The sequence below is a fragment of the Paramisgurnus dabryanus genome, chromosome 1 (assembly GCF_030506205.2).
Source record: "Paramisgurnus dabryanus chromosome 1, PD_genome_1.1, whole genome shotgun sequence".
NCBI lineage: Eukaryota > Metazoa > Chordata > Actinopteri > Cypriniformes > Cobitidae > Paramisgurnus > Paramisgurnus dabryanus.
The window spans coordinates 75,694,427-75,720,310 of NC_133337.1; positions in this window are offsets into that span (position 1 = coordinate 75,694,427).

The window sequence follows — 25,884 nt, forward strand, 5'->3', positions numbered from 1 at the left end:
CATACGGTTCATAGGGCTGCCATAGACACCAATGGCTAAGAAGAAGAAAAAAGTACAATTCCAATAGGTGTCTCAGCACCTTCGGTGCTTGACCCCTAAATATAGCTGCAAGCAGCAACACGGGGTCAAGCACCTTCGGCGCAATGCACACACAGCACAGCAAGCACACAAAGCACAGCAAATTCACAATGCACAGCAAGCACACAAAGCACAGCAATTACACAAATCACAGCAGGCACACAAAGCACAGCAAGCTCACAAAGCACAGCAAGCACACAAAGCACAGCAAGCACACAAAGCACAGCAAGCACACAAAGCACAGCAAGCTCACAATGCACAGCAAGCACACAAAGCACAGCAAGCTCACAATGCACAGCAAGCACACAAAGCACAGCAATTACACAAAGCACAGCAAGCTCGCAAAGCACAGCAAGCACACAAAGCACAGCAAGCACGCAAAGCACAGCAAGCACACAAAGCACAGTAATCTCACAAAGCATAGCAAACTCACAAAGCACAGCAAGCACACAAAGCACAGCAAGCTCACAAAGCACAGCAAGCTCACAAAGCACAGCAAACTCACAAAGCACAGCAAGCACACAAAGCACAGCAAGCTCACAAAGCACAGCAAGCTCACAAAGCACAGCAAACTCACAAAGCACAGCAAGCTCACAAAGCACAGCAAGCTCACAAAGCACAGCAAGCACACAAAGCACAGTAAGCACACAAAGCACAGCAAGCACACAAAGCATAGCAACAAAAAAAGCACTGCAAGCACACAAAGCACAGCAAGCTCACAAAGCACAGCAAGCTCACAAAGCACAACCAGCACACAAAGCACAGCAAACTCCCAAAGTACAGCATGCACACAAAGCACACAAAGCACAGAAAGCACAGCAAGAACCACCACAATGCAGAGCAACAACAGCAAACATGGAAAAATAGAACACATTTGAACTACAGACAGGTTGAGAAGAACTGATGAGGAAGAACAAAATACCTGACTCAGGTGGGATTCAAACCCAGGAACTCAGAATCTCAATACATATGATTAACTTGATGCGCCACTCAGATGACACAGCTCATGAGGCAGCAGAAAAGAGATTAGAAAGCTACAAGGATTAACATATGTCAAATTAGTTTATCAACCCTAGGTGGCGCTGTATTCTGACTTCTCAGGTACCTTCAGGATATCATGTCAAAGCTCCTTATTAATTTTTGTGCAGATATGTCCAATAGTTCAAAAAATATAATAATTTATGTCAAATTTCAAAATGGCGGACAGGCAGTTTGGTCAAACCCGGCATAATACATATCGACAGATGCGGCATGAGGTAAGCAATCCATAGACATCAAGATCATAATTTTCTGACAAACAGTTCAGAAGTTATGGGCAAAAATAGCCTATTTTCCTATCTCATTACCCATAGGTGGCGCTGTCACCAAATTTGCCATGAACCCCAAGTTCATGGTCCACATGAAGTGTACCAAATTTCATTTCAATTGATCAAAGAATGACCAAGCTACAGCTTCAGAACCATTTTTGCGTCAACCTCGTTAAGTATGCGCATTTATTACTTTTGAACAAAGATGAATATCAAAATTCTGTTCAGTCATTTCTATGCGGCTCACTCCAAAGATCACCTGTGCCAAATCTCATAAGAATTGAACCATATTTGAAGGAGGAGTAGCGAAAAAACAAAATACTGTACATTTCAAAATGGCCGTTACTGTAATGGGTGGAGTCTTACTGTAAAGTATCAAATTCAATAAGCGGGATGAGAGCAATCACGTGTACTAAGTAGAATTTTCATAGATCAAATGGTTCACTATTTATAACCATTTGAACATTGATTTTTTGCACTGCTGGTGGCGCTATAGAGTTACTGCTAGACACCCCATTTTTGGTCACATGACTATTTATGATCACCACTACAACTGTGCCAAATTTCATCATTTTCCTATGTACGGTTCATAGGGCTGCCATAGATGCCTATGGCTAAGAAACGGCAGAATAATAATAATAATAATACTAACAATTACAATAGGTGTCTCAGCACCTTCGGTGCTTGACCCCTAATAATACTAACAATTACAATAGGTGTCTCAGCACCTTCGGTGCTTGACCCCTAATAATACTAACAATTACAATAGGTGTCTCAGCACCTTCGGTGCTTGACCCCTAACTAACAATTACAATAGGTGTCTCAGCACCTTCGGTGCTTGACCCCTAATTACAATAGGTGTCTCAGCACCTTCGGTGCTTGACCCCTAATTACAATAGGTGTCTCAGCACCTTCGGTGCTTGACCCCTAATAATACTAACAATTACAATAGGTGTCTCAGCACCTTCGGTGCTTGACCCCTAATAATATTAATACTAACAATTACAATAGGTGTCTCAGCACCTTCGGTGCTTGACCCCTAATAATAATAAGAAAACCATCAAACGCAATAGTGGCCTGCCGCCCTGCGGGCTTGGCCCCTAATAATACTAACAATTACAATAGGTGTCTCAGCACCTTCGGTGCTTGACCCCTAATAAAACTAACAATTACAATAGGTGTCTCAGCACCTTTGGTGCTTGACCCCTAACTACAGACAGGTCAAGAAGAATAGGTGGGAAAGAACAAAACTTTAATAGAAGAAACTAACACCTGCCTCAGGCTGGATTCAAACCCATGAACTCAGGATCTCTATGCGTACTACTTAGACAGATGTGCCACTCAGTAGACACAGCTCAAGGAGCAGCAGATAAGAGCTTACATGCCATACAAAGAATTCAGAAGTTATAAGCAGTTCTATAAGAACTGTTATAGTTTATAACCCCTAGGTGGCGCTATTCTCTGATTTCCTCAGGACATCATGGCGAAGCTCCCTACCGATTTTTGCCCCAATATATATCCGATACTTCAAAAGTTATAGCAAATTATCAAAAATTTCAAAATGGCGGACAGACGGTTCGGTCAATCCCGGCATAATACACATCGACAGATGCGGCATGAGCCAAGGAATCCGGAGACACCAAGATCATAATTTTCTGACAAACGATTCAAAAGTTATGCGCAAAAATAGCCTTTTTTCATATCTCATTACCCATAGGTGGCGCTGTCACCAAATTTGGCATGGACCCCAAGTTCATGGTCGACATGAAGTGTACCAAATTTCATCTCGATTGATCAAAGAATGACCGAGATACAGCTTTAGAACCAATTTTGCGTCAATCTCGTTAAGTTCACGCATTAATTACTTTTGAATAAAGAAAAATATCAAAATTCTGTTCGGTCACTTCTATGCGGCTCACTCCAAAGATCACCTGTGCCAAATCTCATAAGAATTGAACAAAATTTGAAGGAGGAGTAGCGAAAAAACGAAATACTGTATATTTCAAAATGGCCGCTACTGTAATGGGTGGAGTCTTACTGTAAAGTATCAAATTCAATAAGCGAGATGAGAGCAATCACGTGTACTAAGTAGAATTTTCATAGATCTAATGGATCACGAGTTATAACCATTTGAATATTGAATTTTTGAGATAATGGTGGCGCTATAGAGTTAATGCTAGAGACCCCATTTTTGGCCACATGACTATTTATGACCATTACTACAACTGTGCCAAATTTCATCATTTTCCTACATACGGTTCATAGGGCTGCCATAGACTCCCATTGGGGAAGAAGAAAAATTTACTAACAGAAACAATGACCAATATAGCTGCAAGCAGCAACACGGGGTCAAGCACCTTCGGCGCAATGCACACACAGCACAGCAAGCACACAAAGCACAGCAAATTCACAATGCACAGCAAGCACACAAAGCACAGCAATTACACAAATCACAGCAGGCACACAAAGCACAGCAAGCTCTTAAAGCACAGCAAGCACACAAAGCAAAGCAAGCACACAAAGCACAGCAAGCTCACAATGCACAGCAAGCACACAAAGCACAGCAAGCTCACAATGCACAGCAAGCACACAAAGCACAGCAATTACACAAAGCACAGCAAGCTCGCAAAGCACAGCAAGCACACAAAGCACAGCAAGCACGCAAAGCACAGCAAGCACACAAAGCACAGTAATCTCACAAAGCATAGCAAACTCACAAAGCACAGCAAGCACACAAAGCACAGCAAGCTCACAAAGCACAGCAAGCTCACAAAGCACAGCAAACTCACAAAGCACAGCAAGCACACAAGGCACAGCAAGCTCACAAAGCACAGCAAGCTCACAAAGCACAGCAAGCTCACAAAGCACAGCAAGCTCACAAAGCACAGCAAGCTCACAAAGCACAGCAAGCACACAAAGCACAGTAAGCACACAAAGCACAGCAAGCACACAAAGCATAGCAACAAAAAAAGCACTGCAAGCACACAAAGCACAGCAAGCTCACAAAGCACAGCAAGCTCACAAAGCACAGTAAGCACACAAAGCACAGCAAGCACACAAAGCATAGCAACAAAAAAAGCACTGCAAGCACACAAAGCACAGCAAGCACAGCAAGCTCACAAAGCACAGCAAGCTCACAAAGCACAACCAGCACACAAAGCACAGCAAACTCCCAAAGCACAGCAAGCACACAAAGCACACAAAGCACAGAAAGCACAGCAAGAACCACCACAATGCAGAGCAACAACAGCAAACATGGAAAAATAGAACACATTTGAACTACAGACAGGTTGAGAAGAACTGATGAGGAAGAACAAAATACCTGACTCAGGTGGGATTCAAACCCAGGAACTCAGAATCTCAATACATATGATTAACTTGATGCGCCACTCAGATGACACAGCTCATGAGGCAGCAGAAAAGAGATTAGAAAGCTACAAGGATTAACATATGTCAAATTAGTTTATAAACCCTAGGTGGCGCTGTACTCTGACTTCTCAGGTACCTTCAGGATATCATGTCAAAGCTCCTTATCAATTTTTGCACAGATATGTCCAATAGTTCAAAAAATATAACAATTTATGTCAAATTTCAAAATGGCGGACAGGCGGTTCAGTCAAACCTGGCATAATTCACATCGACAGATGCGGCATGAGGTAAGCAATCCATAGACATCAAGATCATAATTTTCTGACAAACAGTTCAGAAGTTATGGGCAAAAATAGCCTATTTTATTATCTCATAACCCATAGGTGGCGCTGTCACCAAATTTGGCATGGACCCCAAGTTCATGGTCCACATGAAGTGTACCAAATTTCATTTCAATTGATCAAAGAATGACCGAGTTACAGCTTCAGAACCATTTTTGCGTCAACCTTGTTAAGTTTGCGCATTTATTACTTTTGAACAAAGATAAATATCAAAATTCTGTTCGGTCATTTCTATGCGGCTCACTCCAAAGATCATCTGTGCCAAATCTCATAAGAATTGAACCGCATTTGAAGGAGGAGTAGCGAAAAAACGAAATACTGTACATTTCAAAATGGCCGTTACTGTAATGGGTGGAGTCTTACTGTAAAGTATCAAATTCAATAAGCGGGATGAGAGCAATCACGTGTACTAAGTAGAATTTTCATAGATCAAATGGTTCACCAGTTATAACAGTTTGAACATTGAATTTTTGGACTACTGGTGGCGCTATAGAGTTACTGCTAAAGACCCCATTTTTGGTCACATGACTATTTATGACCACCTCTACATCTGTGCCAAATTTCATCATTTTCCTATGTACGGTTCATAGGGCTGCCATAGACTCCCATTGGGGAAAAATAATAATAATAATAATAATAATAATAATACTAACAATTACAATAGGTGTCTCAGCACCTTCGGTGCTTGACCCCTAAATATAGCTGCAAGCAGCAACACGGGGTCAAGCACCTTCGGCGCAATGCACACACAGCACAGCAAGCACACAAAGCACAGCAAGTTCACAATGCATAGCAAGCACACAAAGCACAGCAATTACACAAATCACAGCAGGCACACAAAGCACAGCAAGCTCACAAAGCACAGCAAGCACAAAAGCACAGCAAGCACACAAAGCACAGCAAGCACACAAAGCACAGCAAGCTCACAATGCACAGCAAGCAAACAAAGCACAGCAAGCTCACAATGCACAGCAAGCACACAAAGCACAGCAATTACACAAAGCACAGCAAGCTCACAAAGCACAGCAAGCACACAAAGCACAGCAAGCACGCAAAGCACAGCAAGCACACAAAGCACAGTAATCTCACAAAGCACAGCAAACTCACAAAGCACAGCAAGCACACAAAGCACAGCAAGCTCACAAAGCACAGCAAGCTCACAAAGCACAGCAAACTCACAAAGCGCAGCAAGCACACAAAGCACAGCAAGCTCACAAAGCACAGCAAGCTCACAAAGCACAGCAAACTCACAAAGCACAGCAAGCTCACAAAGCACAGCAAGCACACAAAGCACAGCAAGCACACAAAGCATAGCAACAAAAAAAGCACTGCAAGCACACAAAGCACAGCAAGCTCACAAAGCACAGCAAGCTCACAAAGCACAACCAGCACACAAAGCACAGCAAACTCCCAAAGCACAGCAAGCACACAAAGCACACAAAGCACAGAAAGCACAGCAAGAACCACCACAATGCAGAGCAACAACAGCAAACATGGAAAAATAGAACACATTTGAACTACAGACAGGTTGAGAAGAACTGATGAGGAAGAACAAAATACCTGACTCAGGTGGGATTCAAACCCAGGAACTCAGAATCTCAATACATATGATTAACTTGATGCGCCACTCAGATGACACAGCTCATGAGGCAGCAGAAAAGAGATTAGAAAGCTACAAGGATTAACATATGTCAAATTAGTTTATAAACCCTAGGTGGCGCTGTACTCTGACTTCTCAGGTACCTTCAGGATATCATGTCAAAGCTCCTTATCAATTTTTGCACAGATATGTCCAATAGTTCAAAAAATATAACAATTTATGTCAAATTTCAAAATGGCGGACAGGCGGTTCAGTCAAACCTGGCATAATTCACATCGACAGATGCGGCATGAGGTAAGCAATCCATAGACATCAAGATCATAATTTTCTGACAAACAGTTCAGAAGTTATGGGCAAAAATAGCCTATTTTATTATCTCATAACCCATAGGTGGCGCTGTCACCAAATTTGGCATGGACCCCAAGTTCATGGTCGACATGAAGTGTACCAAATTTCATTTCAATTGATCAAAGAATGACCGAGCTACAGCTTTAGAACCATTTTTGCGTCAACCTTGTTAAGTTTGCGCATTTATTACTTTTGAACAAAGATAAATATCAAAATTCTGTTCGGTCATTTCTATGCGGCTCACTCCAAAGATCATCTGTGCCAAATCTCATAAGAATTGAACCGCATTTGAAGGAGGAGTAGCGAAAAAACGAAATACTGTACATTTCAAAATGGCTGCTACTGTAATGGGTGGAGTCTTACTGTAAAGTATCAAATTCAATAAGCGGGATGAGAGCAATCACGTGTACTAAGTAGAATTTTCATAGATCAAATGGTTCACCAGTTATAACAGTTTGAACATTGAATTTTTGGACTACTGATGGCGCTATAGAGTTACTGCTAAAGACCCCATTTTTGGTCACATGACTATTTATGACCACCTCTACAACTGTGCCAAATTTCATCATTTTCCTATGTACGGTTCATAGGGCTGCCATAGACTCCCATTGGGGAAAAATAATAATAATAATAATAAATATAGCTGCAAGCAGCGATACGGGGTCAAGCACCTTCAGCGCAATGAGCACCCAAAGCACAGCAAAAACGGCACGACGCAGCAAATGCGCAAAGCGCAGAAAGCGCGCAATACAGAGCCCGAACCCGAAGCAAAGCAAATGCAGAGCAGAACCACTGCAGTGCGGAGCAACAACAGTAAAGATGGCAAAAATATAATATCAGACAAAGTATTCAGAAGTTATAAGCAGTTCCATAAAAACTGTTATAGTTTATAACCCCTAGGTGGCGCTGTACTCTGACTTCCCAGGTACCTTCAGGACATCATGTCGAAGCTCCTTACTAATTTTTGCGCGGATATGTCAAATATTTCCAAAAATATAACAAATTATGTGAAATTTCAAAATGGCGGACAGGCGGTTCGGTCAAACCCGGCATAATACACATCGACAGATGCGGCATGAGGTAAGCAATCCAAAGACATCAAGATCATAATTTTCTGACAAACAGTTCAGAAGTTATGGGCAAAAATAGCCTATTTTATTATCTCATGACCCATAGGTGGCGCTGTCACCAAATTTGGCATGGACCCCAAGTTCATGGTCCACATGAAGTGTACCAAATTTCATTTCAATTGATCAAAGAATGACTGAGCTACAGCTTCAGAACCATTTTTGCGTCAACCTCGTTAAGTTTGCGCATTTATTACTTTTGAACAAAGATAAATATCAAAATTCTGTTCAGTCATTTCTATGCGGCTTACTCCAAAGATCATCTGTGCCAAATCTCATAAGAATTGAACAACATTTGAAGGAGGAGTAGCGAAAAAATGGAATACTGTACATTTCAAAATGGCCGCTACTGTAATGGGTGGAGTTTTACTGTAAGGTATTAAAAGCAACAAGCATGAGGAGAGCAATCACGTGTACTAAGTAGAATTTTCATAGATCAAGCGGATCAGAAGTTATAACCCTTTGAACATTGAATTTTTGCACTGCTGGTGGCGCTATAGAGTTAGTACTAGAGACCCCATTTTTGGTCACATGACTTTTTAAGACCACCACTACAACTGTGCCAAATTTCATCATTTTCCTATGTACGGTTCATAGGGCTGCCATAGACGCCTATGGCTAAGAAGAAGAAGAAGCAGAATAATAATAATAATAATAATAAATATAGCTGCAAGCAGCAACACGGGGTCAAGCACCTTCGGCGCAATGCACACACAGCACAGCAAGCACACAAAGCACAGCAAATTCACAATGCACAGCAAGTACACAAAGCACAGCAATTACACAAATCACAGCAGGCACACAAAGCACAGCAAGCTCACAAAGCACAGCAAGCACACAAAGCACAGCAAGCACACAAAGCACAGCAAGCACACAAAGCACAGCAAGCTCACAATGCACAGCAAGCACACAAAGCACAGCAAGCTCACAATGCACAGCAAGCACACAAAGCACAGCAATTACACAAAGCACATCAAACTCGCAAAGCACAGCAAGCACACAAAGCACAGCAAGCACGCAAAGCACAGCAAGCACACAAAGCACAGTAATCTCACAAAGCATAGCAAACTCACAAAGCACAGCAGGCACACAAAGCACAGCAAGCTCACAAAGCACAGCAAGCTCACAAAGCACAGCAAACTCACAAAGCACAGCAAGCACACAAAGCACAGCAAGCTCACAAAGCACAGCAAGCTCACAAAGCACAGCAAACTCACAAAGCACAGCAAGCTCACAAAGCACAGCAAGCACACAAAGCACAGTAAGCACACAAAGCACAACCAGCACACAAAGCACAGCAAACTCCCAAAGTACAGCATGCACACAAAGCACACAAAGCACAGAAAGCACAGCAAGAACCACCACAATGCAGAGCAAAAACAGCAAACATGGAAAAATAGAACACATTTGAACTACAGACAGGTTGAGAAGAACTGATGAGGAAGAACAAAATACCTGACTCAGGTGGGATTCAAACCCAGGAACTCAGAATCTCAATATATATGATTAACTTGATGCGCCACTCAGATGACACAGCTCATGAGGCAGCAGAAAAGAGATTAGAAAGCTACAAGGATTAACATATGTCAAATTAGTTTATAAACCCTAGGTGGCGCTGTATTCTGACTTCTCAGGTACCTTCAGGATATCATGTCAAAGCTCCTTATCAATTTTTGCGCAGATATGTCCAATAGTTCAAAAAATATAACAATTTATATCAAATTTCAAAATGGCGGACAGGCGGTTTGGTCAAACCCGGCATAATACACATCGACAGATGCGGCATGAAGTAAGCAATCCATAGACATCAAGATCATAATTTTCTGACAAACAGTTCAGAAGTTATGGGCAAAAATAGCCTATTTTCATATCTCATTACCCATAGGTGGCGCTGTCACCAAATTTGGCATGGACCCCAAGTTCATGGTCGACATGAAGTGTACCAAATTTCATTTCAATTGATCAAAGAATGACCGAGCTACAGCTTCAGAACCATTTTTGCGTCAACCTCGTTAAGTTTGCGCATTTATTACTTTTGAACAAAGATAAATATCAAAATTCTGTTCAGTCATTTCTATGCGGCTCACTCCAAAGATCACCTGTGCCAAATCTCATAAGAATTGAACCACATTTGAAGGAGGAGTAGCGAAAAAACTAAATACTGTACATTTCAAAATGGCCGTTACTGTAATGGGTGGAGTCTTACTGTAAAGTATCAAATTCAATAAGCGGGATGAGAGCAATCACGTGTACTAAGTAGAATTTTCATAGATCAAATGGTTCACTATTTATAACAGTTTGAACATTGATTTTTTGCACTGCTGGTGGCGCTATAGAGTTATTGCTAGAGACCCCATTTTTGGTCACATGACTATTTATGACCACCTCTACAACTGTGCCAAATTTCATCATTTTCCTATGTACGGTTCATAGGGCTGCCATAGACTCCCATGGGACGATAATAATAATAATATATAATACTAACAATTCCAATAGGTGTCTCAGCACCTTCGGTGCTTGACCCCTAATAATAAATATAGCTGCAAGCAGCGATTCGGGGCCAAGCACCTTTAGCGCAATGAGCACCCAAAGCACAGCAAGCAACATAGAAGGTATCAATCACCCAATGCTCACTGACCACCCAAGGTGCATCAAGAACACAAAGCGCAGCAAGTACCCAAAGCGTTGCAATGACAGAGCAGAACCACCGCAGTGCAGAGCAGCAACAGAAAACATGGCAAAAATAGAACATATGTGAACTACAGACAGGTCAAGAAGAATAGGTGGGAAAGAACAAAACTTTAATAGAAGAAATTAACACCTGCCTCAGGTGGGATTCGAACCCATGAACTCAGGATCTCTATGCATACGACTTAGTGGATGCGCCACTCAACAGACACAGCTCAAGGGGCAGCAGGAAAGAGATTACAGAAATGCAAGCATTGACATATGCCAATCACCAAAGATGTAGAAATGACACCGCAGAGCAGAAATCACAGAAATACAATGTATATGAGAATCAAAAAGCTCAAGTGAGATTGAAGACAAGAAGAACATTCCGTAGAGTAACGCTATAAAATGTAATATAAAGTAATTAACTATGACAAATAGACAACATCACAGGGACGATCAACTTTACAGAGGTTTTTCTCAAAAAATTCCTAGGTGCAAGAAAAATCTGTTCAGTCATTTCTGTGCGGATTGCTCCAAACATTATACGAGCAGAACCTGGCATAAAATAAACAACATTTGTAAAAGGAGTAGCGAAAAAATCATTTACCATATGCCTTACAATAACACATAAACAGAATGATGGAAAATGACAAACGAGGTATCGTTGCAATCGGCATAAACCAGTGAATACAATTTCACAAAGAAAATTAATATCCGACAAAGTATTCAGAAGTTATGAGCAGTTCTATAAGAACTGTTATAGTTTATAACCCCTAGGTGGCGCTGTATTCTGACTTCCCAGATACATTCAGGACATCATGCCAAAGCTTCCTACCGATTTTTGCGCCAATATATCCAATACTTCAAAATTTATAACAATTTATGACAATTTTCAAAATGGCGGACAGGCGGTTCGGTCAAACCCGGCATAATACACATCGACAGATGCGGCATGAGGTAAGGAATCCGTAGACACCAAGATCATAATTTTCTGACAAACGATTCAGAAGTTATGCGCAAAAATAGCCTTTTTTACTATCTCATGACCCATAGGTGGCGCTGCCACCAAATTTGGCATGGACCCCCATTTCATGGTCGACATGAAGTGTACCAAATTTCATTTCAATTGATCAAAGATTGACCGAGCTACAGCTTCAGAACCATTTTTGCGTCAACCTCGTTAAGTTTGCGCATTTATTACTATTGAACAAAGATAAATATCAAAATTCTGTTCAGTCATTTCTATGCGGCTCACTCCAAAGATCACATGTGCCAAATCTCATAAGAATTGAACCAAATTTGAAGGAGGAGTAGCGAAAAAAAGAAATACTGTACATTTCAAAATGGCCGCTACTGTAATGGGTGGAGTCTTACTGTAAAGTATCAAATTCAATAAGTGGGATGAGAGCAATCACGTGTACTAAGTAGAATTTTCATAGATCAAATGGTTCACCAATTATAACAGTTTGAACATTGAATTTTTGCACTGCTGGTGGCGCTATAGAGTTACTGCTAGAGACCCCATTTTTGGTCACATGACTTTTTAGGACCACCACTACAACTGTGCCAAATTTCATCACTCTACTACTTACGGTTCATAGGGCTGCCATAGACTCCCATTGGACAAGAGTAAGAATAATAATAATAAATATAGCTGCAAGCAGCGATACGGGGTCAAGCACCTTCAGCGCAATGAGCACCCAAAGCACAGCAAAAACAGCACGACGCAGCAAATGCGCAAAGCGCAGAAAGCGCGCTATACAGAGCCCGAACCCGAAGCAAAGCAAATGCAGAGCAGAACCACTGCAGTGCGGAGCAACAACAGTAAAGATGGCAAAAATATAATATCAGACAAAGTATTCAGAAGTTATAAGCAGTTCCATAAGAATTGTTATAGTTTATAACCCCTAGGTGGCGCTGTACTCTGACTTCCCAGGTACCTTCAGGACATCATGTCGAAGCTCCTTACTAATTTTTGCGCGGATATGTCAAATATTTCCAAAAATATAACAAATTATGTGAAATTTCAAAATGGCGGACAGGCGGTTCGGTCAAACCCGGCATAATACACATCGACAGATGCGGCATGAGGTAAGCAATCCATAGACATCAAGATCATAATTTTCTGACAAACAGTTCAGAAGTTATGGGCAAAAATAGCCTATTTTATTATCTCATGACCCATAGGTGGCGCTGTCACCAAATTTGGCATGGACCCCAAGTTCATGGTCCACATGAAGTGTACCAAATTTTATTTCAATTGATCAAAGAATGACTGAGCTACAGCTTCAGAACCATTTTTGCGTCAACCTCGTTAAGTTTGCGCATTTATTACTTTTGAACAAAGATAAATATCAAAATTCTGTTCAGTCATTTCTATGCGGCTTACTCCAAAGATCATCTGTGCCAAATCTCATAAGAATTGAACAACATTTGAAGGAGGAGTAGCGAAAAAATGGAATACTGTACATTTCAAAATGGCCGCTACTGTAATGGGTGGAGTTTTACTGTAAGGTATTAAAAGCAACAAGCATGAGGAGAGCAATCACGTGTACTAAGTAGAATTTTCATAGATCAAGCGGATCAGAAGTTATAACCCTTTGAACATTGAATTTTTGCACTGCTGGTGGCGCTATAGAGTTAGTACTAGAGACCCCATTTTTGGTCACATGACTTTTTAAGACCACCACTACAACTGTGCCAAATTTCATCATTTTCCTATGTACGGTTCATAGGGCTGCCATAGACGCCTATGGCTAAGAAGAAGAAGAAGCAGAATAATAATAATAATAAATATAGCTGCAAGCAGCAACACGGGGTCAAGCACCTTCGGCGCAATGCACACACAGCACAGCAAGCACACAAAGCACAGCAAGTTCACAATGCACAGCAAGCACACAAAGCACAGCAATTACACAAATCACAGCAGGCACACAAAGCACAGCAAGCTCACAAAGCACAGAAAGCACACAAAGCACAGCAAGCACACAAAGCACACAAAGCACAGCAAGCTCACAATGCACAGCAAGCACACAAAGCACAGAAAGCTCACAATGCACAGCAAGCACACAAAGCACAGCAATTACACAAAGCACAGCAAGCTCACAAAGCACAGCAAGCACACAAAGCACAGCAAGCACACAAAGCACAGCAAGCACACAAAGCACAGTAATCTTACAAAGCACAGCAAACTCACAAAGCACAGCAAGCACACAAAGCACAGCAAGCTCACAAAGCACAGCAAGCTCACAAAGCACAGCAAACACACAAAACACAGCAAGCTCACAAAGCACAGCAAAGCACACAAGGCACAGTAAGCACACAAAGAACAGCAAACTCACAAAGCACAGCAAGCACACAAAGCACAGCAAGCTCACAAAGCACAGCAAGCTCACAAAGCACAGCAAGCACACAAAGCACAGTAAGCACACAAAGCACAGCAAGCACACAAAGCATAGCAACAAAAAAAACACTGCAAGCACACAAAGCACAGCAAGCACAGCAAGCTCACAAAGCACAGCAAGCTCACAAAGCACAACCAGCACACAAAGCACAGCAAACTCCCAAAGCACAGCAAGCACACAAAGCACACAAAGCACAGAAAGCACAGCAAGAACCACCACAATGTAGAGCAACAACAGCAAACATGGAAAAATAGAACACATTTGAACTACAGACAGGTTGAGAAGAACTGATGAGGAAGAACAAAATACCTGACTCAGGTGGGATTCAAACCCAGGAACTCAGAATCTCAATACATATGATTAACTTGATGCGCCACTCAGATGACACAGCTCATGAGGCAGCAGAAAAGAGATTAGAAAGCTACAAGGATTAACATATGTCAAATTAGTTTATAAACCCTAGGTGGCGCTGTACTCTGACTTTTCAGGTACCTTCAGGATATCATGTCAAAGCTCCTTATCAATTTTTGCGCAGATATGTCCAATAGTTCAAAAAATATAACAATTTATGTCAAATTTCAAAATGGCGGACAGGCGGTTCAGTCAAACCTGGCATAATACACATTGACAGATGCGGCATGAGGCAAGGTATCCATAGACAGCAAGTTCATAATTTTCTGACAAACAGTTCAGTAGTTATGGGCAAAAATATCATTTTTTTAAATCTCATGACCCATAGGTGGCGCTGTCACCAAATTTGGCATGGACCCCAGGTTCATGGTCAACATTAAGTGTACCAAATTTTATTTCAATTGATCAAAGAATGACCGAGCTACAGCTTCAGAACCATTTTTGCGTCAACCTTGTTAAGTTTGCGCATTTATTACTTTTGAACAAAAATAATTATAAAAATTCTGTTCGGTCATTTCTGTGCGGATCACTCCAAAGATCATCTGTGCCAAATCTCATAAGAATTGAACCACGTTTGAAGAAGGAGTAGCGAAAAAACGAAATACTGTACATTTCAAAATGGCCGCTACTGTAATGGGTGGAGTCTTACTGTAAAGTATCAAATTCAATAAGCGGGATGAGAGCAATCACGTGTACTAAGTAGAATTTTCATAGATCAAATGGTTCACCAGTTATAACAGTTTGAACATTGAATTTTTGGACTACTGGTGGCGCTATAGAGTTACTGCTAAAGACCCCATTTTTGGTCACATGACTATTTATGACCACCTCTACAACTGTGCCAAATTTCATCATTTTCCTATGTACGGTTCATATGGCTGCCATAGACTCCCATTGGGGAAAAATAATAATAATAATAATAAATATAGCTGCAAGCAGCGATTCGGGGCCAAGCACCTTTAGCGCAATGAGCACCCAAAGCACAGCAAGCAACATAGAAGGTATCAATCACCCAATGCTCACTGACCACCCAAGGTGCATCAAGAACACAAAGCGCAGCAAGTACCCAAAGCGTTGCAATGACAGAGCAGAACCACCGCAGTGCAGAGCAGCAACAGAAAACATGGCAAAAATAGAACATATGTGAACTACAGACAGGTCAAGAAGAATAGGTGGGAAAGAACAAAACTTTAATAGAAGAAATTAACACCTGCCTCAGGTGGGATTCGAACCCATGAACTCAGGATCTCTATGCATACGACTTAGTGGATGCGCCACTCAGCAGACACAGCTCAAGGGGCAGCAGGAAAGAGATTACAGAAATGCAAGCATTGACATATGCCAATCACCAAAGATGTAGAAATGACACCGCAGAGCAGAAATCACAGAAATACAATGTATATGAGAATCAAAAAGCTCAAGTGAGATTGAAGACAAGAAGAACATTCCGTAGAGTAACGCTATAAAATGTAATATAAAGTAATTAACTATGACAAATAGACAACATCACAGGGACGATCAACTTTACAGAGGTTTTTCTCAAAAAATTCCTAGGTGCAAGAAAAATCTGTTCAGTCATTTCTGTGCGGATTGCTCCAAACATTATACGAGCAGAACCTGGCATAAAATAAACAAAATTTGTAAAAGGAGTAGCGAAAAAATCATTTACCATATGCCTTACAATAACACATGAACAGAATGATGGAAAATGACAAACGAGGTATCGTTGCAATCGGCATAAACCAGTGAATACAATTTCACAAAGAAAATTAATATCCGACAAAGTATTCAGAAGTTATGAGCAGTTCTATAAGAACTGTTATAGTTTATAACCCCTAGGTGGCGCTGTATTCTGACTTCCCAGATACAATCAGGACATCATGCCAAAGCTTACTACCGATTTTTGCGCCAATATATCCAATACTTCAAAAGTTATAACAATTTATGACAAATTTCAAAATGGCGGACAGGCGGTTCGGTCAAACCCGGCATAATACACATCGACAGATGCGGCATGAGGTAAGGAATCCGTAGACACCAAGATCATAATTTTCTGACAAACGATTCAGAAGTTATGCACAAAAATAGCCTTTTTTACTATCTCATGACCCATAGGTGGCGCTGTCACCAAATTTGGCATGGACCCCCATTTCATGGTCGACATGAAGCGTACCAAATTTCATCTCGATTGATCAAAGAATGACCGAGATACAGCTTCAGAACCAATTTTGCGTCAATCTCGTTAAGTTCACGCATGAATTACTTTTAAATAAAGAAAAATATCAAAATTCTGTTCAGTCATTTCTATGCGGCTCACTCCAAAGATCACATGTGCCAAATCTCATAAGAATTGAACCAAATTTGAAGGAGGAGTAGCGAAAAAACGAAATACTGTACATTTCAAAATGGCCGCTACTGTAATGGGTGGAGTCTTACTGTAAAGTATCAAATTCAATAAGTGGGATGAGAGCAATCACGTGTACTAAGTAGAATTTTCATAGATCAAATGGTTCACCAATTATAACAGTTTGAACATTGAATTTTTGCACTGCTGGTGGCGCTATAGAGTTACTGCTAGAGACCCCATTTTTGGTCACATGACTTTTTAGGACCACCACTACAACTGTGCCAAATTTCATCACTCTACTACTTACGGTTCATAGGGCTGCCATAGACTCCCATTGGACAAGAGTAAGAATAATAATAATAATACTAACAATTGCAATAGGTGTCTCAGCACCTTCGGTGCTTGACCCCTAAATATAGCTGCAAGCAGCGATTCGGGGCCAAGCACCTTTAGCGCAATGAGCACCCAAAGCACAGCAAGCAACATAGAAGGTATCAATCACCCAATGCTCACTGACCACCCAAGGTGCATCAAGAACACAAAGCGCAGCAAGTACCCAAAGCGTTGCAATGACAGAGCAGAACCACCGCAGTGCAGAGCAGAAACAGAAAACATGGCAAAAATAGAACATATGTGAACTACAGACAGGTCAAGAAGAATAGGTGGGAAAGAACAAAACTTAAATAGAAGAAATTAACACCTGCCTCAGGTGGGATTCGAACCCATGAACTCAGGATCTCTATGCATACGACTTAGTGGATGCGCCACTCAGCAGACACAGCTCAAGGGGCAGCAGGAAAGAGATTACAGAAATGCAAGCATTGACATATGCCAATCACCAAAGATGTAGAAATGACACCGCAGAGCAGAAATCACAGAAATACAATGTATATGAGAATCAAAAAGCTCAAGTGAGATTGAAGACAAGAAGAACATTCCGTAGAGTAACGCTATAAAATGTAATATAAAGTAATTAACTATGACAAATAGACAACATCACAGGGACGATCAACTTTACAGAGGTTTTTCTCAAAAAAATTCCTAGGTGCAAGAAAAATCTGTTCAGTCATTTCTGTGCGGATTGCTCCAAACATTATACGAGCAGAACCTGGCATAAAATAAACAAAATTTGTAAAAGGAGTAGCGAAAAAATAATCTACCATATGCTTTACAATAACACATGAACAGAATGTTGGAAAATGACAAACGAGGCATCGTTGCAATCGGCATAAACCAGTGAATACAATTTCACAAAGAAATTAATATCAGACAAAGTATTCAGAAGTTATAAGCAGTTCCATGAGAACTGTTATAGTTTATAACCCCTAGGTGGCGCTGTACTCTGACTTCCCAGGTACCTTCAGGACATCATGTCGAAGCTCCTTACTAATTTTTGCGCGGATATGTCCAATAGTTCAAAAAATATAACAAATTATGTGAAATTTCAAAATGGCGGACAGGCGGTTCGGTCAAACCCGGCATAATACACATCGACAGATGCGGCATGAGGTAAGCAATCCATAGACATCAAGATCATAATTTTCTGACAAACAGTTCAGAAGTTATGGGCAAAAATAGCCTATTTTATTATCTCATGACCCATAGGTGGCGCTGTCACCAAATTTGGCATGGACCCCAAGTTCATGGTCCACATGAAGTGTACCAAATTTCATTTCAATTGATCAAAGAATGACTGAGCTACAGCTTCAGAACCATTTTTGCGTCAACCTCGTTAAGTTTGCGCATTTATTACTTTTGAACAAAGATAAATATCAAAATTCTGTTCAGTCATTTCTATGCGGCTTACTCCAAAGATCATCTGTGCCAAATCTCATAAGAATTGAACAACATTTGAAGGAGGAGTAGCGAAAAAATGGAATACTGTACATTTCAAAATGGCCGCTACTGTAATGGGTGGAGTTTTACTGTAAGGTATTAAAATCAACAAGCATGAGGAGAGCAATCACGTGTACTAAGTAGAATTTTCATAGATCAAGCGGATCAGAAGTTATAACCCTTTGAACATTGAATTTTTGAACTGCTGGTGGCGCTATAGAGTTAGTACTAGAGACCCCATTTTTGGTCACATGACTTTTTAAGACCACCACTACAACTGTGCCAAATTTCATCATTTTCCTATGTACGGTTCATAGGGCTGCCATAGACGCCTATGGCTAAGAAGAAGAAGAAGAAGCAGAATAATAATAATAATAATACTAACAATTACAATAGGTGTCTCAGCACCTTCGGTGCTTGACCCCTAATAATAATACTAACAATTACAATAGGTGTCTCAGCACCTTCGGTGCTTGACCCCTAATAATAATAATACTAACAATTACAATAGGTGTCTCAGCACCTTCGGTGCTTGACCCCTAAATATAGCTGCAAGCAGCAATTGCGGGGTCAAGCACCTTCAGCGCAATGAGCACCCAAAGCACAGCAAAAACCACACGACGCAGCAAATGCGCAAAGCGCAGAAAGCGCGCAATACAGAGCCCGAACCCGAAGCAAAGCAAATGCAGAGCAGAACCACTGCAGTGCGGAGCAACAACAGTAAAGATGGCAAAAATATAACACGTGTGGAAAACCAGACAGGTCGAGAAGAACGTGTTAAAGGGAACACAAAAGGAAATCTCAATAAGTGAAAGTAAGAGCTGGAATTCGAACCCATGACCTCAGGTTCCCAAAGCAACGCACTAACCGCATGCGCCACTGAGTAAACGATTAAACCACTGAGTTGGTGTGTCCAAGCTATAGAATAGAGATTTAGAGCTGTAAACATTGATATCCAGCAATTACCAAACGTGCAGAAATAACAACAGAGAGCACAAATAACTGAAATACAATGTATTGTATGAAAATCACAAAACTTAAGTGAGAAAAAAGTTAAGACAAAATATCACTGCACATGGGGTTTGAACCCATGACCTCAGAATCTCATGGCATGTGGTTAACCAGATGCGCAACTCAGCTAACACAGCTCAAAGGGCAGCAAAAAACAGCTTAGGTGCTTCAAGGATTGACGTGTGCCAATCAACACAGATGCAGAACTGACAGTGCAGAGCAGAACTATCAGAAATACAATGTATATGGGAATCAAAAAGCTCAAATGAGATTGAAGACAAGAACATCATTCTGTATAGTAATGCTATACAATGTAATATACAGTCACATTAATTTACTATGACAAATAGACAACGTCACAGGCACGGTCAACTTTGGAGTGGTATTTCTAAGAAAGAGAACAGAATATCAAAAATCTGTTCGGTCATTTCTGTGCGGATTGCTCCAAACATTATACGAGCAGTACCTGGCATAAAATAAACAACATTTGTAAAAGGAGTAGCGAAAAAATAATCTACCATATGCTTTACAATAACACATGAACAGAATGTTGGAAAATGACAAACGAGGCATCGTTGCAATCGGCATAAACCAGTGAATACAATTTCACAAAGAAATTAATATCAGACAAAGTATTCAGAAGTTATAAGCAGTTCCATGAGAACTGTTATAGTTTATAACCCCTAGGTGGCGCTGTACTCTGACTTCCCAGGTACCTTCAGGACATCATGTCGAAGCTCCTTACTAATTTTTGCGCGGATATGTCCAATAGTTCAAAAAATATAACAAATTATGTGAAATTTCAAAATGGCGGACAGGCGGTTCGGTCAAACCCGGCATAATACACATCGACAGATGCGGCATGAGGTAAGCAATCCATAGACATCAAGATCATAATTTTCTGACAAACAGTTCAGAAGTTATGGGCAAAAATAGCCTATTTTATTATCTCATGACCTATAGGTGGCGCTGTCACCAAATTTGGCATGGACCCCAAGTTCATGGTCCACATGAAGTGTACCAAATTTCATTTCAATTGATCAAAGAATGACTGAGCTACAGCTTCAGAACCATTTTTGCGTCAACCTCGTTAAGTTTGCGCATTTATTACTTTTGAACAAAGATAAATATCAAAATTCTGTTCAGTCATTTCTATGCGGCTTACTCCAAAGATCATCTGTGCCAAATCTCATAAGAATTGAACAACATTTGAAGGAGGAGTAGCGAAAAAATGGAATACTGTACATTTCAAAATGGCCGCTACTGTAATGGGTGGAGTTTTACTGTAAGGTGTTAAAAGCAACAAGCATGAGGAGAGCAATCACCTGTACTAAGTAGAATTTTCATAGATCAAACGGATCAGCAGTTATAACCATTTGAACATTGAATTTTTGAGCTGATGGTGGCGCTATAGGGTTACTGCTGGAGACCCCATTTTTGGCCACATGACTATTTATGACCTCCACTACAACTGTGCCAAATTTCATCATTTTCCTACATACGGTTCATAGGGCTGCCATAGACTCCCATTGGGGAAGAAGAAAAATTTACTAACAGAAACAATGACCAATATAGCTGCAAGCAGCAACACGGGGTCAAGCACCTTCGGCGCAATGCACACACAGCACAGCAAGCACACAAAGCACAGCAAGTTCACAATGCACAGCAAGCACACAAAGCACAGCAATTACACAAATCACAGCAGGCACACAAAGCACAGCAAGCTCACAAAGCACAGCAAGCACACAAAGCACAGCAAGCACACAATGCACAGCAAGCACACAAAGCACAGCAAGCTCACAATGCACAGCAAGCACACAAAGCACAGCAAGCTCACAATGCACAGCAAGCTCACAATGCACAGCAAGCACACAAAGCACAGCAAGCTCACAAAGCACTGCAAGCACACAAAGCACAGCAAGCACGCAAAGCACAGCAAGCACACAAAGCACAGTAATCTCACAAAGCACAGCAAACTCACAAAGCACAGCAAGCACACAAAGCACAGCAAGCTCACAAAGCACAGCAAGCTCACAAAGCATAGCAAACTCACAAAGCAAAGCAAACACACAAAACACAGCAAGCTCACAAAGCACAGCAAGCACCCAAGGCACAGTAAGCACACAAAGAACAGCAAACTCACAAAGCACAGCAAGCACACAAAGCACAGCAAGCTCACAAAGCACAGCAAGCTCACAAAGCACAGCAAGCACACAAAGCACAGTAAGCACAGCAAGCACACAAAGCATAGCAACAAAAAAAGCACTGCAAGCACACAAAGCACAGCAAGCTCACAAAGCACAGCAAGCTCACAAAGCACAACCAGCACACAAAGCACAGCAAACTCCCAAAGCACAGCAAGCACACAAAGCACAGAAAGCACAGCAAGAACCACCACAATGCAGAGCAACAACAGCAAACATGGAAAAATAGAACACATTTGAACTACAGACAGGTTGAGAAGAACTGATGAGGAAGAACAAAATACCTGACTCAGGTGGGATTCAAACCCAGGAACTCAGAATCTCAATACATATGATTAACTTGATGCGCCACTCAGATGACACAGCTCATGAGGCAGCAGAAAAGAGATTAGAAAGCTACAAGGATTAACATATGTCAAATTAGTTTATAAACCCTAGGTGGCGCTGTATTCTGACTTCTCAGGTACCTTCAGGATATCATGTCAAAGCTCCTTATCAATTTTTGCGCAGATATGTCCAATAGTTCAAAAAATATAACAATTTATGTCAAATTTCAAAATGGCGGACAGGTGGTTCGGTCAAACCCGGCATAATACACATTGACAGATGCGGCATGAGGTAAGCAATCCATAGACATCAAGATCATAATTTTCTGACAAGCAGTTCAGAAGTTATGGGCAAAAATAGCCTATTTTATTATCTCATGACCCATAGGTGGCGCTGTCACCAAATTTGGCATGGACCCCAAGATCATGGTCCACATGAAGTGTACCAAATTTCATTTCAATTGATCAAAGAATGACTGAGCTACAGCTTCAGAACCATTTTTGCGTCAACCTCGTTAAGTTTGCGCATTTATTACTTTTGAACAAAGATAAATATCAAAATTCTGTTCGGTCATTTCTATGCGGCTCACTCCAAAGATCATCTGTGCCAAATTTCATAAGAATTGAACCACATTTGAAGGAGGAGTAGCGAAAAAACGAAATACTGTACATTTCAAAATGGCCGCTACTGTAATGGGTGGAGTCTTACTGTAAAGTATCAAATTCAATAAGCGGGATGAGAGCAATCACGTGTACTAAGCAGAATTTTCATAGATCAAATGGTTCACCAATTATAACAGTTTGAACATTGAATTTTTGGACTACTGGTGGCGCTATAGAGTTACTGCTAAAGACCCCATTTTTGGTCACATGACTATTTATGACCACCTCTACATCTGTGCCAAATTTCATCATTTTCCTATGTACGGTTCATAGGGCTGCCATAGACTCCCATTGGGGAAAAATAATAATAATAATAATAATAATACTAACAATTACAATAGGTGTCTCAGCACCTTCGGTGCTTGACCCCTAAATATAGCTGCAAGCAGCAACACGGGGTCAAGCACCTTCGGCGCAATGCACACACAGCACAGCAAGCACACAAAGCACAGCAAATTCACAATGCACAGCAAGCACACAAAGCACAGCAATTACACAAATCAGAGCAGGCACACAAAGCACAGCAAGCTCACAAAGCACAGCAAGCACACAAAGCACAGCAAGCACACAAAGCACAGCAAGCACACAAAGCACAGCAAGCTCACAATGCACAGCAAGCACACAAAGCACAGCAAGCTCACAATGCACAGCAAGCACACAAAGCACAGCAATTACACAAAGCACAGCAAGCTCGCAAAGCACAGCAAGCACACAAAGCACAGCAAGCACACAAAGCACAGTAATCTCACAAAGCATAGCAAACTCACAAAGCACAGCAAGCACACAAAGCACAGCAAGCTCACAAAGCACAGCAAGCTCACAAAGCACAGCAAACTCACAAAGCACAGCAAGCACACAAAGCACAGCAAGCTCACAAAGCACAGCAAGCTCACAAAGCACAGCAAACTCACAAAGCACAGCAAGCTCACAAAGCACAGCAAGCTCACAAAGCACAGCAAGCACACAAAGCACAGTAAGCACACAAAGCACAGCAAGCACACAAAGCATAGCAACAAAAAAAGCACTGCAAGCACACAAAGCACAGCAAGCTCACAAAGCACAGCAAGCTCACAAAGCACAACCAGCACACAAAGCACAGCAAACTCCCAAAGTACAGCATGCACACAAAGCACACAAAGCACAGAAAGCACAGCAAGAACCACCACAATGCAGAGCAACAACAGCAAACATGGAAAAAAAGAACACATTTGAACTACAGACAGGTTGAGAAGAACTGATGAGGAAGAACAAAATACCTGAATCAGGTGGGATTCAAACCCAGGAACTCAGAATCTCAATACATATGATTAACTTGATGCGCCACTCAGATGACACAGCTCATGAGGCAGCAGAAAAGAGATTAGAAAGCTACAAGGATTAACATATGTCAAATTAGTTTATAAACCCTAGGTGGCGCTGTATTCTGACTTCCCAGATACAATCAGGACATCATGCCAAAGCTTCCTACCGATTTTTGCGCCAATATATCCAATACTTCAAAAGTTATAACAATTTATGACAAATTTCAAAATGGCGGACAGGCGGTTCGGTCAAACCCGGCATAATACACATCGACAGATGCGGCATGAGGTAAGGAATCCGTAGACACCAAGATCATAATTTTCTGACAAACGATTCAGAAGTTATGCGCAAAAATAGCCTTTTTTACTATCTCATGACCCATAGGTGGCGCTGTCACCAAATTTGGCATGGACCCCAAGTTCATGGTCGACATGAAGCGTACCAAATTTCATCTCGATTGATCAAAGAATGACCGAGATACAGCTTCAGAACCAATTTTGCGTCAATCTCGTTAAGTTCACGCATTAATTACTTTTAAATAAAGAAAAATATCAAAATTCTGTTCAGTCATTTCTATGCGGCTCACTCCAAAGATCACATGTGCCAAATCTCATAAGAATTGAACCAAATTTGAAGGAGGAGTAGCGAAAAAACAAAATACTGTACATTTCAAAATGGCCGTTACTGTAATGGGTGGAGTCTTACTGTAAAGTATCAAATTCAATAAGCGGGATGTGAGCAATCACGTGTACTAAGTAGAATTTTCCTAGATCAAATGGTTCACTATTTATAACAGTTTGAACATTGATTTTTTGCACTGCTGGTGGCGCTATAGAGTTATTGCTAGAGACCCCATTTTTGGTCACATGACTATTTATGACCACCTCTACAACTGTGCCAAATTTCATCATTTTCCTATGTACGGTTCATAGGGCTGCCATAGACTCCCATGGGACGATAATAATAATAAATATAGCTGCAAGCAGCAACACGGGGTCAAGCACCTTCGGCGCAATGAGCACCCAAAGCACAGCAAAAACGGCACGACGCAGCAAATGCGCAAAGCGCAGAAAGCGCGCAATACAGAGCCCGAACCCGAAGCAAAGCAAATGCAGAGCAGAACCACTGCAGTGCGGAGCAACAACAGTAAAGATGGCAAAAATATAATATCAGACAAAGTATTCAGAGGTTATAAGCAGTTCCATAAGAACTGTTATAGTTTATAACCCCTAGGTGGCGCTGTACTCTGACTTCCCAGGTACCTTCAGGACATCATGTCAAAGCTCCTTACTAATTTTTGCGCAGATATGTCCAATATTTCCAAAAATATAACAAATTATGTGAAATTTCAAAATGGCGGACAGGCGGTTCGGTCAAACCCGGCATAATACACATCGACAGATGCGGCATGAGGTAAGTAATCCATAGACATCAAGATCATAATTTTCTGACAAACAGTTCAGAAGTTATGGGCAAAAATAGCCTATTTTATTATCTCATGACCCATAGGTGGCGCTGTCACCAAATTTGGCATGGA